The 13,473-nt window shown below is 37.5% G+C and overlaps 2 pseudogenes; both read left to right on the forward strand.

Moving 5' to 3' along the window:
- Positions 1-1,225: 1,225 nt before the first annotated feature.
- On the forward strand, positions 1,226-2,179 carry LOC107743451 (olfactory receptor 10G4-like; annotated as a pseudogene).
- Positions 2,180-4,601: 2,422 nt separating this feature from the next.
- LOC107743452 (olfactory receptor 2L8-like) lies at positions 4,602-9,116 on the forward strand (annotated as a pseudogene).
- Positions 9,117-13,473: the final 4,357 nt, after the last annotated feature.

Here is a 13,473-nt window from a genome sequence, read left to right on the forward strand (position 1 = left end):
TACCATTACCTTCCAAAAAATGTAGTGTGAGTAGAGTAAAAGTACTTGTCCAAAAAACGACTTGAGTAAGAGTAAAAGAGTAGCTTATTTAAAAGTACTCATGAGAAGTGAGTACTGAGCTGCAGATTCTACCCCCTTACCTGTATAATAAAAGCTGTACACTGCAATTTAAACATTTAGAAAACATTGTACATACTGTAATGCACATAATTTTTTGTTGTTTGTCAGAAAGAATGAAGAATATCATATCATTTTAATTTTGACTGCCAACTCTTTAAAATACATCAAAACAACACTGAAAAACTATTATGATGAAAAGTGATGAAAAGATGAAAAGGTTATTCTCTGTACATTCATCACCATTTAAATCATAATGTTTAAAAAACAACAGATTTAAAATCAGGTATAAGGCCACTGAGCCAGAGCATGCTATTGTTGCACATAAAAAATTAATGTTTAGAACAATTCAAAGAATACAAAACCATTAGAAACTCATATGAGAGTTCATCATACACCATGAGATGGGTTAAAAAAATTAATTAAAAAAGAGCTAATTTCTCTCCAAAATTGCTACAACCGTTGACCTCTTGGGTGGCCCTTGCCTGAATGTTTTACCAGAATGATTATAGTGTGTTCTTCACAACAGTTTTTACAAAATACGATATTAGCATTTTAACTTTCTAAAAATATTCTACTTTTTGACATTTGAACTGTGTTTGAGACCAACATTAAAAACTATTGCTAAAGAAAACATATTTGTATATTTAAATTGATTAATCACTGCTGCTAGGAAACTATGTGTATGTGGAAACTGTATGTGTCACAATTAAAAAAATAAAAGGCAGAACATCACACACACATTTGTTGAAATGGATGAGAGCAACATCTGAGAAGCTCTTGTATCAGAAATTCTAATATTTTTAAGGATCTAAAAAGGAATTCCTAAGGAAGAATAAGACTGGAAAATGTTTTGCATATTATTCATATTTACAATTTAAAATGATCAAAACTCTATTTATATTTCTGTTAAAACTATATTTCAACTTTCACAGTTTTTATCACCTGGCCGTTACAGAGGCTGTCTGCATCCTTCTGCCATTTTCCTTCATAGGAGCTTTTTTTCTGTGTATATATGAGAACATCATGGATGTAATTGTTGTCATTTGATTTTATATTTGTATTTTGAAATACTTGTGTCTGTATGTTCGGAAGTGAGTTACTGGAAATGGCAGCTGAAAATTACACTGTGAATAATGTAGACAGCTTTATAAACACTGGATTTGATCACCTGCAGAATCAAAAGCTCCTCGGATTCCTCATCTTATTAACTCATATTGCTTGGGAACGGCATTAACGTGTATCATCTTGACTGACAGACATTTACACAAACCAATGTACATATTAATCTGTAATCTAGCTGTTGTTGACAATGTTCTCCTCTACCTGCAGCACAACCATGATCTCAGTGCTGCTGGCTGAGATTAAAACGGTTTCATATTACTCTTGAATCTCAAGGATATACTTTTATCATCTCGGTGATATCACAGTATGCATGGCTCTGACATTAATGGCAATAGACCTACTTATTGCGATCAGGCTTCCATTGAGATACCACAGCATTGTAACAAATTCACGAATATTTCTGCTTATTTCACTGACTTGGCTTATTGGTTTTGCTATAATGGGTGTTGTGATATCAGTGGTAGACAACGTCCCATACTGTCAGCCTGTCATCAGATATGTGTTCTGCGATTATTCTTCTATGATCAGAGCTGCTTGTGTTAATCCTGAACCCTATTTTTTCTTGCCTGCAATGAACAATCTTTGGTTGTTGTGTGGGCAGTTTCCCTTTATTCTGTGTACCTATGCTGTCCTGGCCTACAGCGTGACTAGACTCTCCAACAACTCAAGCAAAAAGCAAATGATCAGCACTTGCACCAGTCATCTTATTGTCTTGTTAAGTTATTATGCACCAAAGTTGGTTTCTATTTTACTAACTCGAATAGGAGTTGTGCTAAGTTTAACAGACAGAAACACAGTAACAATCGTAGCCTCTCTTGTTCCTTCATTAATAAACCCCACTGTTTATTGCACCAGGACTAAAGAGATCAGGAAACGATCAACAGATGTATTTTTGCACAAAAGAATTGTACCAAATCACTTATCATTTATATCATAATATAAATTTATCGGTTATATCATAATAATATTATATGATAAAATGATTTATTATTGTATTAAATATCATGGGTGATTGTGAAGATGTTGGTGATGCATGGTGATGGACATTCATATTTTATGTTTACACCAGTGGTGGCTGGTGGAAAATTTTCTAGTTAGGTCTGTGCTGTGCCACATCCACCAATTTTAGCAAACTTCCCAGTATGATTTAATGCTAACAGTAACAAAGTTTAAGAAAAAAGTTAACAGAAGGAAAAATATAGAGACTTGAAACATATTTAGAAGGCTTAAAACATATTTTAAATAAAGTTTTATTAAGTTTTAATAAAGATATTTGTTTTACCAAATTCATGGTTAAGTTTGATTCTCACAAAACTGTATTTTTTGCAAGCTTTTGCTAAGAGCATCTGATACTCATATGTACGTAATTACCACTGACCCTTGCTAACTCCTGTATAGAACACTCACCAGACATGCAACCATATCAGCATGTGCTGACCGAAATCATTCAGACAGACCAGGACAGCATGTCTGTCCCCTGGTTCAGTCTGCCTGGTACATGAGCTGCTCTCAGTGAGAGGAGTTTGCCCTGTGCCCATAAAAGGAGGTGTCAAGCCAACCTGTGAAGGAAGTGTGACTTGAGACCGCCTTAGTGTCCGAAATCATTCAGACAGACCAAATCATTTGAACTATTTGGGCATGTAGTCTCCATTCTCCTGGAGCTACATTGTCCCCGGACAGCATGTCTGTCCCCTGGTTCAGTCTGCCTGGTACATGAGCTGCTCTCAGTGAGAGGAGTTTGCCCTGTGCCCATAAAAGGAGGTGTCAAGCCAACCTGTGAAGGAAGTGTGACTTGAGACCGCCTTAGTGTTTGATATCAGGCTTGTCAGAATGGACCTAGGACATGCCCCCTTAAGGCCGGCAGGAAGGTTTTTAGGGCCAGAAAAACCGCCATCATCTCAAGGCAGTTGACATGTAAGCGCTGCTCCAGGTTTGACCAGGAGCTGGACACCGGTCTGCCCTCGTTGCAGAGCTCCCCAACCCGAGTTGGAGGCATCTGTCATGACCACCTTCCCTCTGGAGGTCAGTCCCAAGGGGCCTGGGTCATGACCACCTTCCCTCTGGAAAACAGTCCCAGTTTTCCAAGGGGCCACAGCTCTGATGCCACGGAGGGTTACCCTGAAATGGTAATGTCCCAGGCGCCAAGTGTGGGATGGGACATGGGCTTTGAGCCAGTACTGCAGGGGCCGCATGTTAAACAGGCCCAGAGGAATTACACAGAGGCGGCCGACATGAGGCCGAGCATCCTCTGGAAAGCCCTGAGGGGACGTGAAGTCCCTAATTTGAATGACGCCGCTAGTTGCTGAACAGTCATGGAGAATTCCGGCGTAATCCATGCCCGCATTCAGGCAGAATCGATATAATGACATGGAGTCTTCAATGACGGCTTCCTCCTCAGATGTGCCGAAGGAAATCAAGCCGCTCGCAGTTGACGCGCTGATCCTCACGTGTGAAGCACACAGGCGAATCGAAGCATTGGGGGCAGAGTGAAGCACGTGGGAGCTGTGCCGGCATGAGTTCACTCAAGCCCAGTGTTAAACCCCCACTGCTCTGTTGTTTCTTTCTCCTAGGACCTTCTTCCTTCTTCGGCTTCTTGCTTGCAGAGTCAGCGAGGAGATGATCTTCGTCGCTGAAGGAGAAAAATTCTGACAAAATGGCGCTCAGAGCCGACTTATATAGAGGTCGGCTCCTCACCTTTTGGCGGGTTGAAGCGCCATTGGTTCGTGCAGCTACACGAACATGAACAAATCAGGCTTCAGTATCAGAGTAAACAGGAGTTTCCCCATAAGTGTGTCAATGCAATTGGAAAGACCGTTTGAAAGGGAAGTGTATATTTTGCACAGATGATTTTCTATCATACCATATCATACAAATATCCATTTATATAATTTATAATAATAAATATTATTGAATTGAACAATCCTTTAGACACTTAAGGTTTACAGACGGTACGCAATCAGGGTCACATTTACAAATACTTAAGACAGTAAAGAAACCTTTCTACTGACTCTGAGCCCCAAATTGTAAATGTTGTAATTCTCAAATGGTTTATATTTGCAAAATAAATATATTTGTTTTTATAGACGTTCTGTGGCGTTCTGAACCAACTCTCTATAGTTTCACACTGCTAGGTAACCACAAGGTACAAGCTGTCATACATCTGTATAACTGAATGAAAGGGAACATCTCAGAATCTCGTGTGCCATTTTAATATGCATTGGTTAGAAATTCTAATGCTTTTATAGATTTAAGGACAAAACCCAGAAGAATAAGACTGAAAAATGTTTTACATGTTATTAATTTTTATTCTTTATAATGACTGAAACTCTTTTGTTTTTCTTTTGAAACTATATGTTTCAATTGACCGACTTATCGCAATCAAGCTTACATTGAGATACCACAGAATTGTAACAAATTCACGAACATTTCTGCTCATTTTTCTGACTTGGCTCATTACTATCGCTTTAATGGGTGTTTTGACATCTGTGGTGGACAATGTCCCGTACTGTCAGCCTGTCATCAGATATGTGTTCTGTGATTATCCTTCTATGATCAGAGCTGCTTGTGTTAATCCTGAACCATAATTTTTCTTGCCTGCAATGATTAATCTGTGGTGGTTCTTTGGACTCTTTCCCTTTGTTATGTGCACATATGGTATCCTGGCATATAGTGTGACTAAACTCTCCAATAACTCAAGCAAAAAGCAAATGATCAACTCGAATAGGAGTTGTGCTAACTTTAACAGAGAGAAATGCAATATTGATTATCGCTTCTATAAATTCCTTCTTTAATAAACCCCACTGTTTATTGCACCAGGACTAAAGAGATCAGAAAATGATTATCAAATGTATTTTAGCACAAAAAAAATTGCACCAAATCATTTAAAGGTTTTATGATAATGGACTATTGTGTTCATCATTCTGTTGGCTAATGTTGTTCGTTTTGATAATGTTTTGTGATGCTCTTGGTCTTGTTAAAGACTGTTCATTTTGTTTTTAAGGTGAAGAAAAAAGAATGTAGGAAAATAATGTCAATATTGGAAGAAATTAATGGTACAATGTACAAAGCCTAGATTATTACCAAACACTGTTTCTACAATGTTGTTCACAAGTCAAATTACATTTTATATCCAAATGCTGAGTAATTGGTTTAGTTGTGTCAGTATTTATTTTGTATGAGCCTTTATTGATCTTTACAACTTACAGTGAAGGTTAAAGGTTACAGACAGCTTGGTTTGATTGAGTTTGTCTGTCATTGTGAGCAATAATGGATATTGTCACGTGTTTACATCACTCATGTTTGATAATTATCTCAGGTTAGGTTTCCCATCTGTACAATCTTCAGGATCTGTCTGTCTCCAGAGAGCAAATTAACAGCATGAAGCAAATATGTTGACACTCTTCAGACAAACAACAGTGACCGTGTTTACGGCACTATGTTAAACCCTTGACATCAGATCTCTAATGTCTTCCTCAGTGAGCACCCCTTCTCTCATAAGACATAATAATCAAACTGTATTTAAAAGAAAATAAGATGATAGATAAATTATGTAAGAATATATGCTACTATTTCCACAAATCTAATCAGGCATTTACAAATGGACTCAAATACATCAGCTTTTGCTTATGATTTAATTATTTGCCAGGTTGTGGTCTTTAATGTACCACTTATTTGTGAAAATTATGTTAAATTAAACTAACTTGAGGTCTATTAAAATTGCTGAATGTTAAGTAATTTGTAATACTGAAAATAAATAAGTAGCTCCTGCTCATGTGATTGCTTCACTATCTACACTAAAATAGGCCATGATGCTTCCGCCTCATTAATATACACAAGGGCCCTCTTAATGATCCATTAATAGTTGAGCTGATAATGTTCCCTGTAGTGTTTGAGATCCCATTACACAAATGTTTTGATAGAATCAGTAACTGATTTCACTTTTGGGACTGAGCACCAGCAGACTTTATTTTACGCTAATAATGTTCATTCTTCAGATACAAAGGCAGAAATACACTATGTATAAGTTTTATTTAACCTTCTGATGCATAATGATTTTTTTTAACCATTCAGGATGTGGTGTTACATCCAAACCACAAACATTGTCAACTATCTACATTACAGATTACTATGTATACACTGGTTTATGTAAACGTCTGTTAGTTAAGATGATGCACTGATTGATGCCATTCCCAAGAATAGCATATATGTACAAGCCAGGGCCACTCTTTTTCAGAATGACAAAAAAGAATTTTTAGGCTGGTCTGCCTCAGCTGTCTAAAAGCGCTCGTCAATGTCAACATGACTGAGATAGCCAATCAAAAATCAAAGTATGCCTACGGGTTTACTGTTCACAGAAACGTAGCATGAATTCCATCATGAAGTGTCAGTTTTAATGTTGAAAGAGAGCGGGGTAAGATGGAAGTAGCAAAACATTTCATTTTTGATAACTGTTATACGATAGAAATGTTAAACGACCGACAGTAAAATCCAGTGATGCAAACTACTCAACTTTTTCCTGAAATTTCACAGTTTTAAATTGAATATGGTATCATTTACGTAATTCATGTCATTCCTAACTGAATGTAATGAGACATTCTGCATTATATTAGGCGTACAAATAAGAGTGGTGTACATAATTTAAAATATTATATTATTGTAGTTAAAAATTATTATTTCTCAACTGGAATTAAACCTATAATTTACTTCACTGTTTAGCATTATATAATGTTTGTTAATGCTTTATTAATGAAAGTATTATAAAGTGTTACCGCCAAAGTTAATAATATAGGATGTATAGACACAATATCAGTGTATATGTGAACATACAAAAATAGCTATTAAAAAAAAAATGTTTTTTTATTGATTAAAACACTTGTCAATCATAGGTTTATGCATTATGATGAACTAAGGCTTGTTTATCAGCCTTGAACTGATATGAACTATAGTATTCTTGAACAAACTTCCAAGTTTAATTGCGGCTGCTAAGAAACCATGACGTATCTGTCACATCATATAAAATATAAAAGGCAGGACATCAGTCATACTGTCACGGTACGCTGTTGGAAGGAGTACGAGGGAAACGATGAGTACAATCAAAAGTCTTTAATCCAAGGAACAGAGGGTAAATCCACACAAAGGGCGCTGGAGCAAACACGAGTAGACCCGACAGAGACAGACTGCACAGACTGGGACTTAAATACAGGGGATGATTGGGGAAACACAGGTGCATGGGATGAAATCAAACAAATTAACAAAACAAGGACAGGAACATGACCAAATAAGGGGCCAGGGGCCTGACCAACGGCGGCAGAGCAAGTGGCGGAGGAGCCCGAGGCAGAGACGAAGCGCCAAGTAGGGGCTGCCAGATGACAGCGATGGAGGAGGCAGGAGCAGGGGTGAGGGGGTGCATTTGTGAGCCTCCGGGCATTCAGGGCTAAACTCTGGATCGGGAGCCCCCTCTAGGCTGAACACTTGGGTGCGCTTTCGAGGAGCGGGCACTGGAGGGCGCTTTGGACTGGATTCGGGGACTGGAGCCCTCTCCTCTTCGGTGTGGCACATTCGCCGCGCCATACTCCGCTCACACCATCCACGGCTTTCTCCCTCGTGACGGGCATTGTCGCCGGCTCTCGCACCTGGTCTGATGGATACAGCTCTACATCCGGGGCGATCCTTTGCTCAGTCGCTTGGCATTGCGCTGGCTCGCTGATCGCGGCAGGAAATGGCTCTCCATCAACGGTGGGCTCGGGCTGATGCTCCGCATCGCGGGGAGATGGTGGGCTGGGCTCTGGGTCTGGAGTGGATCTGACGAGATCATCCACGGGGTAGGATGGCGATCCGTTTCTTGTCAGAGTCCACTCCACGAAGGCAACGAAATCCTCTCAAGGACCATCCTCGGACGACGGCCGGGTAGCTGGTGGTGCTAGCTAACAGCCAGAACAGTCTTGTATGGTCCTCGAGAGATCTGTCCCCCCGCTCCAGCAGGAGGAGGAATTCGGGGCGAAGGAGGGGATCCAAGGAAACAACAGGAACAAAGGAAAACACTGAGGAAAAACGGAAAACAAACGGAGGGAAAACACACGGAGGTTACTGTCTTTGGTCTGGTCTTCTGTCACGGTACGCTGTTGGAAGGAGTACGAGGGGAAACGAGGAGTACAATCAAAAGTCTTTAATCCAAGGAACACAGGGGAAATCCACACAAAGGGCGCTGGCGCAAACACACGTACACAACGAGTAGACCCGACAGAGACAGACTGCACAGACTGGGACTTAAATACAGGGGATGATTGGGGAAACACAGGTGCATGGGATAACTAATCAAACTAATTAACAAAACGAGGACAGGAACATGACCAAATAAGGGAACAGAAACAGGGGCAAAACATGACACAGACAGTCCATGATCCTGACACATACATTTGTTGGATGAGAAGAAAATTTCTAGATGAGAAAAACATTTCTATTTTCTAGAAGAAAATAATAATTTTCTAATGTTTTAAGGTTCTAAGGAAAAATGCCTAGAGAAGAAAGGGCAGTTTCCCTTTATTATGTGCACGTATGCTGTCCTTGCCTATATAGTGTGACTAAACTCTCCAACAATGCAAGCAAAAGACAAATGATCAACACTTGCTTGAGTCACCTCATTGTATTATTTCGTTATTATGCACCAAAAATGGTCTCTGGATTATTAACTCGAATGTGTGTTGTGCTGGCTTTAACAGAGAGAAATGCAATATTGATTGTTGCTTCTCTAATTCCTCCCTTAATAAACCCCACAGTTTACTGCAGCAGGACTAAAGAGATCAGAAAACGATTAGCAGATGTATTTTTGCGCATTAAAAATTGCACCAAATAATTTAAAGGTTTTATCAAAATAGTTTATTGAGTCAATTCGCATAGCTGATTGTGATGTTGTTGTTGCATTTATTAATGTCTTTTGTGACACTCTTGCTCATGTTTAGAAATTAAGCTAATACATAGATGTGTTAATATTGTGTAGTGTAATGGACAGTGTTTATTAATGATGTTAATTTACAACAAAGTCTTTCTAGAGCTCTCTGTAGCTGCAACAGAAAAACTGTCACGTGCACAATCAATATAATCAATATAATATTGATAATGTTTTTTGGAACTACATACTTTGATACAATAAATATTTGTTTATTTGTGTTTGCATGAGCACAAATATCTAAAGACCGAGAGTACAGTAATATAAAGGATATATAAAAATCCAATTAAAAAGCAATGAAATAAATTTGAAATGTTTTGAAAAAATTGTCATTCCATTTTTACATATTTAAAAAAAAAAGATAAATATTGCAAAATAGCCTACATATTGGCCGTTCACACAAACATTTATTTGCAGTGCTTCATGAAAATGGACGGGCGAAAAAGTGTTCTTCTGGCACAATTGTTTAAAAATGAAGTTAAAATAATGCAGACTAATGACTTCAACAAAATCAAATACCACTCATTAACAACCTCGCAGCTCACAGTAGGCCTGTCTTTAAAGGTTTTTCGTAATAATTAATTCCCCTATGAAGGAAATTAATAAGGTTTTTAATTTCTGTTGCGGACTGTGCAGATTTTTAAACTGCTGCTCATTACTTTTTTTCCTGTTTCTTTGTTTTTGAGAAGCCGTTTCACTTGGTTATACATACAATAGGGAAGAAAAGATGATTGATGTATTAATAAACAATAAATTTACTATTTTCCTTCAGTCATTTCCCAACAGAGACATTAATGACAATCTATTATTCACTTAGATCATCAGTGTATTAAACCCTTGGCACCACTGTGACCCTGAGCATGCAATGTCATCCAAATGGGATTTAAAGACTCCTTCTGATAATATTATATTGATAATACTATCTATCTATCTATCTATCTATCCATCACTTAGGGCAGTCTCCCCATTTGAAAACTAATTTCTAACAAAAAGGTACCAATATTGTGGCCAGTTTGGCCTAAAAACCTCATGCATGTCATGCATGGTAATGCCAAAAGCTGGCAAATCACTAAAACATAAGCAAGAGCTGATGTATTTGAGTATATTTCTAAATGCCTAATTAGATTTATGAAAACTGCAGCTTATAGCCTTACATTACTTACACCATCTACATGTTATTTCCTTACTTAACGGACATTGATGTTTTTGTCTTTTGACAGAAGGGGTGCTCATTGAGAAACTCATTAGAGGTTTGATGTCAGGGGTTTTCTCGTAACCATGCGCAATAATCCCTGTCACTGTTGTTGTCTGAAGAGTGTCAACATACTTGCTACATGCCCTTAATTTGCTCTCTGGAGACACTAGACAACCCTGAAGATTGTACAGATGGGAAACTAAAGCTGAGAGAATTACCACTGAGTGATGTAGTAAATAAGTGCCAACACTATGATAATGTCACTCAAACCAAGTTCTTTTTGAGATGTCTGTGACCTTTAACTGTGAGCATATAGCAGAGCAAAACAATAAGCACTGATGCTGTAGAAATACCATCAATTTGTTGAGTTATCTCATGTGAATATATTAGTAGTGTTAATAAACAGGGCACAAACATTTTTTTGTTTTCCCAACAGAGCCAATAATCTATTATTCAACTATATCCTATTAGAGGCTTGGCACCTCTGAGCATTTGAGGCTGAAGGGGGATTATGATTCAATAAATATACTATATGATGCGTTGGACTAGTACACCAAAAAATGAAAATTTGATGTTTATCTGCTTACCCCCAGGGCATCCAAGATGTAGGTGACTTTGTTTCTTCAGTAGAACACAAACGAAGATTTTTAACTCAAACCGTTGCAGTATGTCAGTCATATAATGTAAGTGGATGGGAATCACGGCTTTGATAGTCAAAAAAACATACACAAACAAAACCAAATGAAACCCTGCGGCTCTTGATGATACATTGATGTGAAAAGACCCGAAACGATCGGTCTGTGCAAAAAACTGAACTAATATTTCCTTGGAAAACTGATGGAAATAAAATAAGTTTAAGTACATTATAAGTGCATTACCGCCACCTATCTCTCAAATGGACCATTGACACTCCTAATTGAGATTGTAGATAGAGTATCAATGGTCCATTTGAGAGATAGGTGGCGGTAATGCACTTATAAGTCTGCGATCCGCCATAAAACAAGAAGAAGACGCCTCAGGCGCTGGCTGCTGAGACACGCTCAGGACAGTTCGGACATTGCGGTGAAAATCAGAGGTAAAAAAACTATATAAATACTGTTCAGTTTCTTGCACAGACCGATCGTTTTGTGACTTTACACATCAATGTATCGTCACAAGCCGCAGGGTTTAATTTGGTTTTGTTTGTGTATGTTTTTTTGACTCTCAAAGCCATGATTCCCATCCACTTACGTTATATGACTGACTGACAGACTGCAACGGTTTGAGTTAAAAATCTTCATTTGTGTTCTACTGAAGAAACAAAGTCACCTACATCTTGGATGCCCTGGGGGTAAGCTGATAAACATCAAATTTTCATTTTTGTAAAATGTTGTTTACATAAGCAAATTGGGTATTGTCTAATTAAATATGCAGTCATTTACATACTTTTCCAGAAATTTGAGCAATGGATAAAGCCAAGTTCATAATTTTAATTTTGTTGACATTTTGTATATCTTTTCAATAAAATGAAATGTTATAAATCAGGTGAATGATATATGAACAAATCCCTCTCTAAAAACCTTCAGAATATATACTGCATATATAAAACTGTAAAGTTTAGCATATGTAAGTGTTGCTGAAGTGGAGATTTCTATCTCAGTGCATGAGAAAAAACTCATTTTGAGAAAACAGACAATAAAGATATGTATTGTATTTGAATTTTTTTTAGTTTTACTGTTTACAAAATATAGTACTATTACATACTTGACGTGCATAAATGTTAGTGAAGACAGCAGGTTAGTCTAACATAATTCACATGTATCTAGCTATTATTTATTTTTAATATTTGATACAGTTTAATGTTTGTTTGTTTTTGAGAGAAGGGTTGCTCACTGAGGGAGACATCAGAGGTGTGATGTCAAGGGTTTCCATGCCGTAAACACTGACACTGTTGCTTGTCTGAAGAGTCAACATATTTGCTACATGCCCTTAATTTGCTTTCTAGAGACACTAGACAGACCCTGAAGATTATGGACAGATGGGAAAAAAACTGAGAGAATTTACACTGAGGAATCCAGTAGATGAGTGACAACACCAATTAATGTAGATACTGACACTCATAAACAATGAAAACCCCATGAGATCTGATGACAGGCAGGAAAAGCTTGCGATGACACCAACTTTAGAGAAGATTTACTGACATTTAATAATTACCCATTTACTTCTTATCATATTATAATTCTTAAGCAGCTTTATAAAACTTGTGACAAACCAATTACATTTTAGTTGGTTTAGTGTCTATTGATAATTTACTACTCTCAGCACTGTTTAACTGAATTACAAAGCAACGGTGATTAAAATAATCTAATAAAATATTTAAAAAATATTTAAAAATTCTAGCCAGCCTATATACAGTCCTAATGTCTGAGACAACAAGTGAAAATGATTCTTTTTTTTATTTCTGTAATAGTATTGAAAATAATATCTTGTAATTTTTAGTATTTGGCATGTCAGTGGTATGAGGCCTGACATGAGGCCTGTTTTTCCACCTGTTTCATTAAGGCGACTTCATGAGCTATGAGTGACATCCAGTCCCTAAAGCCACCCTGACCCTGTCATCATCTGGAAAAAAAAGCCAACCACACTGTACATAACAGCAAACACTATATAAGTGATACACAATAATGTATTTTTCTTAGTTTAGAGCACAGTCAACATAACAGGTGCAAATTCAATGTTGAATGTCTTACGACTTAATTTTCTCGTTATCTTGACATAACGGGAGTTGTTTTCTCGTTATAACGACTTAATTTTCTCGTTATCTTGACATAACGGGAGTTGTTTTCTCGTTATAACGACTTAATTTTCTCGTGATCTCGACAAAGTTTTTTTTGTTTTTTTTACAATGATTGTTTGATCTACTGTTGTTATAGTTGTTATAGCAACTTTGACACGCATCTGATGGACAGATAAACCATGTGCTCTTGGCCTATGATATTTCAGATATTTCAGCTTCGCCTAGTAATAACGTCTACAATACAAAAATAAAGGCTGATCAATCACGGTTGATATTTTCAGAGACAGTACGCTAAACATTTTGTTTGTGTAATTA

Source organism: Sinocyclocheilus rhinocerous, unplaced genomic scaffold, assembly GCF_001515625.1.
Source record: "Sinocyclocheilus rhinocerous isolate Xijiao unplaced genomic scaffold, SAMN03320098_v1.1 scaffold106, whole genome shotgun sequence".
NCBI lineage: Eukaryota > Metazoa > Chordata > Actinopteri > Cypriniformes > Cyprinidae > Sinocyclocheilus > Sinocyclocheilus rhinocerous.